Source organism: Panthera pardus, unplaced genomic scaffold, assembly GCF_024362965.1.
Source record: "Panthera pardus isolate Hobbes unplaced genomic scaffold, ASM2436296v1 HiC_scaffold_26, whole genome shotgun sequence".
NCBI lineage: Eukaryota > Metazoa > Chordata > Mammalia > Carnivora > Felidae > Panthera > Panthera pardus.
Genome location: NW_026526832.1, coordinates 13,741,195 through 13,747,115, shown reverse-complemented (window position 1 = coordinate 13,747,115; position 5,921 = coordinate 13,741,195). Strand labels below are relative to the sequence as shown.

General features: G+C 37.4%; 1 pseudogene; it reads right to left on the bottom strand.

Annotated features, from left to right (window-relative positions):
- Positions 1 to 468: 468 nt before the first annotated feature.
- On the bottom strand, positions 469 to 1,372 carry LOC109265776 (alpha-synuclein-like; annotated as a pseudogene).
- Between the last annotated feature and the right edge of the window lie 4,549 nt (positions 1,373 to 5,921).

Sequence of the window (5,921 nt, the reverse complement as noted above, 5' to 3'; positions counted from 1 at the left end):
ATTTCCTTTTGCTTTTCTAGCACCCCTCCCTCACCATGCCAAACCTCGTGCATCTTTTACTCTGTTTCTCCTGACGCTCTCTCCCTTCTCCGCATGCATCAGTAAAATCAAGAAATCCAGCCCTTTAGAAAAAAATTTCCTTCATGCCATATCTCCCTTACTGAACCCACTTTCATAAGTAAGCCTCAAAACGGCAGATGGGATCCTGAAGAGAAAGACTAACTTCCTGTCTTAGTCTTAGTCTGTTTGGGCTGCCATAACAAAATACCATGAACTGGGAGGCTTATAAAGAGCAGAAATTTATTGCTCAGAGTTCTGGAGGCTGGAAATCCAAGATCAAGTTGCCAGCACGTGAGGGCTCTCTTCCACCTCTACAAACTTTTGTCCTCATATAGTGAAAGGGGCTAGTGAGCTCTGTGAGACTTTATTTATTTATTTATTTATTTATTTATTTATTTATAATTTTATAGTTAATATTTATAGGTGCATAGTTTCATGCTCACATATTTTTAAGTATTGTATATATTAACAAATTTCACAATACATCATTATTTTTAGACAGAATCATTAAATGACACCTAGAAATCTTATAATATATGATAATAAATCACAACTTCTCAAGAACAGCAACAAAAAAAATAGTGAAGATTTAGAAATAAGTGGTAGTCACTTAGGTGTTTTAATTTAACTTTTAGATTTGAAGCCACAATATCCACATAAAGACCCTGCTACCATATATTCACTTCAGTGAGAGGGAAGCACTGCAATGCTGAGTAAGGGCAGGTACAGATAATTTCAGTCGGTGCGGATGGAAGAGTTTAAAATACGCTGTAAAAACTTTGAGAAAATGTCATGACTGGGCACGTTGGAACTGAGTACTTGTACAGGATGGAACATCTCTCAGTAGGTCTCAAGAAACCGCGAGTAAAAGTATTTCTTATGCTTCGGGTTCATAGTTTTGATACCTTCCTCAGAAGGCATTTCGTATGCCTCATTGTCAGGATCAACAGGCATATCTTCCAGAATTCCTTCCCGTGGGCCTCCTTCTTCATTCTTGCCCAACTGATCCTTTTTGCCAAAGCCAGTGGCAGCTGTGATGCTCCCTGCTCCCTCCACTGTCTTTTGTGTGACTGATGTCATCACTGGTCATCACCACCTCACCAACATTTGTCACTTGCTCTTTGGTCTTCTCAGCCACTGTTGTCACATCATGAACCGCTCCTTCCTTGGTTTTGGAGCCTACATAGAGAACACCCTCTTTTGTCTTTCCTGCAGCTTCTGCCACACCCTGTTTGGTTTTTTCAGCAGCAGCCACGACTCCCTCCTTGGCCTTTGAAAGTCCTTTCATGAATACATCCATGGCTAATGAATTCCTTTAAACCTTTTTTATAAATGCTAATCCTCTTCCGGGGAGGGTTCCACCCTCATGACCTAATCATGTCCCAAAGGCCCCACCTCCTAATGATATCACCTTTGGAGGTTAGAATTTCAACATATGAAGGGGTCTCCTGAGTGGCTCAGTCAGTTAAGCATCTGACTTCAACTCAGGTCATGATTTTGCAGTTTAGGTCATGGTCTCGTGGTTCATGAGTTCTAGCCAGCATCAGTCTCTGTGCTGACAGCTCAGAGCCTGGAGCCTGCTTTGGATTCTGTGTCTTTCTCTCTCTCTCTTTCCCTCCCCAACTCATACTCTGTCTCTCTCTCTCTCTCTCAAAAATAAATAAAAAAACTTACAAGAAAAAAGAATTTCAATATCTGAATTTTGGGGAAAACAAACATTCAGACTGTAGTACTTACCAGTGGGTGATGCCAAATTGGGAGGTGGTTCTATAACTCTTTATGTATTTCAATAGCTTTGTAAATCTGCAGAATAGTCTGTCTTTTCATTGTATAGTTTGGTCAATAGGTCGTTCACATTACTGGCAGACTGAAATTAGTGAGTAAGGATTTTTTGCTTTCAGTGTGGACCTTCCCCAAACTACCAAACACATTGCTCCCACAATGCATTCTTTTTTCCAAGTTAGAGACAATTACTTGGCCAGTCTAACTTTAACTTAGGAAGGTGTTTGAAGGCGGATCTTGACTTTTTTGTTTTCCTTTTGGTTCAGGTTTCACTTCTTCCTTGGTAATTGCTTTCGGAAGAGATACTTAGCAGAAAAGCAAACTGTTGCACCTAAAGATTGATTATACCTTTTCTTCCATTACTCTGTCCTTATCAATTTTATGTGACATATGTGAAAGTCAATATAATGTTCATTTTTCATGACTACATGAAGAAAATGCTCAGCTCTGAAAACTTTAAGAAAAATCAGAGACTTTCTCCTTACCTGCTTCAATCCCTATTGAATATAGTGTTTACCATTATAGTTTTTAATATGTACATGCATATCTTGAAAGTCTTTTTTCTTTTACTTTGAATGTTTTATGTGGTTATTTTAGAAAATGTAGAAAAAAAGTTTATTAAGAAAATTTAAAAAAATAAGAAAATAAAAACCATTTGCAATCTAGAGAACACTGTTTTATAGATATATGTGTGTATGTATATATAGTATTTATATACATATATTTGTAATCACTGATAAATTCTGTGCTGAAATGTGCAATAGAGTATATATTCTCTTTTGCTCCTTTTTTTTTTTTTTTTTTTTTTTGAGAGAGAGAGAGAGAGAAAGACTGGGAGCTGGGGAGGGGCAGAGGGAGAGGGAGAGGGAGAGAGAGAATCCCAAGCAGGCTCCTCACCCTCGGCACGGAGCAGCCTAACAGAATCTAACAAGAGTCTGATGTTTCACCAACTGAGCCACCTAGGTGCCCCTCCAATTAATTTCTTTATAAAGAATACTAGATGTGGAATTATTGGGTAAAAATGAATAAAATTTCTATAACGCTCTTGATGCATAATGTCATATAAATTTTCCAGAATCTTAAAGCATATGAGAGGATGTATTAGTTATCTATTGTTGTAAAAAAAATTTACCTCAATATTTAGCAGCTAAAAACAAGCTTTCATTATCACCCAGTTTGGGAGGGTCAGATATCCCACCATGGCTTATCACGGTTTCATTGGGCTAGGGTCTTTCACTGGGCTCAGGTCTTTAGTAGGGTTGTAGTCAAGGCATTGATCACTGCTGCTTATATCTCAAGGCTCAAACTAGGGTGTGTTTGCTTTCAAGTTCACTCAGGTGGCTGCAGACCGACTTCAGATTCTTGCTGGCTCGTGGCCAGAGGTATCAGTTCCTTGCCACCTTGGCCTCTCCTTAGAGCAACTCACAACATGGCAGCTGACTTCTCTCAGAGTGAGCAGGGGAGAGAGTGAGAGAAAGCAAGCAATATGGATGGAAGGCACAGTTTTTCTGTAAATTAACTTTGGAAATGTTAACTTTGCTGTACTCTATTTTTAAAATTTTTTTTTAATGTTTGCTTATTTTTTAGAGAGACAGTGCAAGCAGGGGAGAGGCAGAGAGAGAGGGAGACACAGAATCTGGAGCAGACTCCAGGCTCTGAGCTGTCAGCACAGAGCCCGATGAAAGGCCTGAACCCACAAAACTGTGAGATCATGACCTGAGCTGAAGTTTGCTTAACCAACTGAGCCACTCAAGTGCCCCTTGCTGCACTCTATTTGTAAGAAGCAAGTTATCAAAGCCCACACTTGAGGGAAGGGCAAGAGTACAACAAGGAGGTGGAAATCATGGCAGCCATCTTTGAGGCTGCCTATCACAGAGTACTACTATCATTGCATCATTACCAGCACTGAATGTTTTTATATTTAAATTTTTTTTTCAGTTTGAGGTGCTCCTTGGTGCCTCAGTTGGTTAAGTATCTAATTTTGGCTCAGGTCATGATCTCATGGCTTGTGAGTTCAAGCCTCACCTTGGGCACTGTGCCAACAGCTCGGAGCCTGGAGCCTGCTTTGGATTCTGTGTCTGCCTCACTCTCTGCTCCTCTCTCGCTCAAACTCTGTTTTCTCTCTCTCTCTCTCAAAAATAAGTAAACATTAAAACACTTAAAAATTTTTTAGTTTGATAAGTAAAAGTAATCACATTTCATTATAATTTCATTTTTATTTCTTTTGTTACTAATGGATAAAGTGTTATTTATTGTTTATGGGTTGTTTCTAATTTTATTCTTTATTTTTTAATTTTTAAATTAAAAAAATTATTTTTTTAAAGTAATCTCTACACCCAAAGTGGGCCTCAAACTTACAACCCTGATATCAAGAGTTTCATGATCCACCAACTGAGTCAGCCAGGCACCCCTAATTTTATTCTTTAGATTGTCTATTTATTTTCTCCCATTTTTTCCCTTTGTGGGTCTTAGTCCCCACCCACCCCCTCATCTTGAAATGCTAATTTAATTTGAAATTGTGACTTATCTATGGAAGAAAGAGTTCCCTGTAAACTTTAGGAAGTTGAGAGAAATTTATATCTCATTTTGGTTTGTGCTTCAATGCAAGCACTTGTTTCTTAACAAAAAGATTGGACTTTTACCTGTGGCCACTACTGGCAGTTACTATTGAAAGTCTGAAGAAAAATAATGAAAAATTTGACATTTATTTCCCCAACTGCCACTGGATTTGTAATGACATGTTGACATTTAATGGTTTTAACATTTATTACAGATGATCTAGCAATTTGTAGGCTAATCATTAGCATCTAGCTTTTTTTATTCAAAACTGGTGAAAACTAATTAAAGTGCCATGCCTAAGAATTTGCAGAACTATAAAAGCCTTATCTACTAAAATGTTTCAAGAAGGTGAACTTTTAAATTTAAACATCCAAGTTTTGTTTAGAGGATCAAGAATTAAATAGCAATAAGTAACACCACCTGTAATTGCAGGAAGCTTATTATTTCTGAAGACCAATGAATACATGTTGTATAAGAAAAGGAACATCAAACTTGTATTGGTCAATATGTGACCTTGGGCAAATCATTTAAGCCTGCTGATTTCTTCATCTACAAAACAGAGACCTAAGACTTTGTTACATCTTTCAAAATGCCATGAACATTAATGAAATAATACTTGCAAGACATAAAATTAATGGGAGTATTTTTTTATGACTCTCACTAAATTCTCTGTTTTGTAACTCAGTCCCTCAATTGTTGGATCGCTTTAATTGCAGGTCAGACCGTTCTGCCTTACTTTACGCTAAAATCTGTCTTCTGCTGATTTCTACCCATTTACTGCAGTTTTATTCTCTGAAACCATGCCAACTTTAATTCCTCTACTACATGTTAGCACTTTAAATGTTTGAAATAAGCTCTTTGGTTCCCCTCTAAGATTTAAAAAAATCCATACTAAGCACTATTCAGTCTAAAATAAAATTTGTTTTTTAATTTAGGAAAAACTTAAAGAACTTGAAGGAATTGTCATTTTCTCATGTGAAGTCAAATAACCAAAATTACTCAGTAAAAACTCAGCTACAATGCTTTACAGTGAAAAGACATTTTTACACAGATATTTGGTCATTATTCTATGGTTGTTTATAATACAGTGGAGACAAGTGATGGGGCCGACAGAAAGAGAAAGCATTCTGATTGCTGAGCACCTGCTGCATTTGTAAGATGAATATGGCTCTCAGAGAATGCCTTGTTCTGGCAGAGAGAAGACTCTGTGGGGTGGACTGTAGTGGTGGAATTGGAGGAGGATCTGCTTTACATTTGGAGGTGGATAGTGGGTTGGATGAGAAGTTAGAGAAATTTCTTTCCCAGTGCTATGGCCATAGTAAATGCTCAGTATATTTCTTGGATCTTTTAGTGTGATGATGTTTTGTTTTAGTCTTTTAGCTGGGTTGATGAAAGTACTATAGGAAATCTATAGGACTATTTTGCTGCTGGTCATATTTAATCTTTCTTCATTCAATTCAATTAATTTTATCAATTCATGTTTTAGAAGTGTATATTATGGATCAGACATTGTGCTGGGC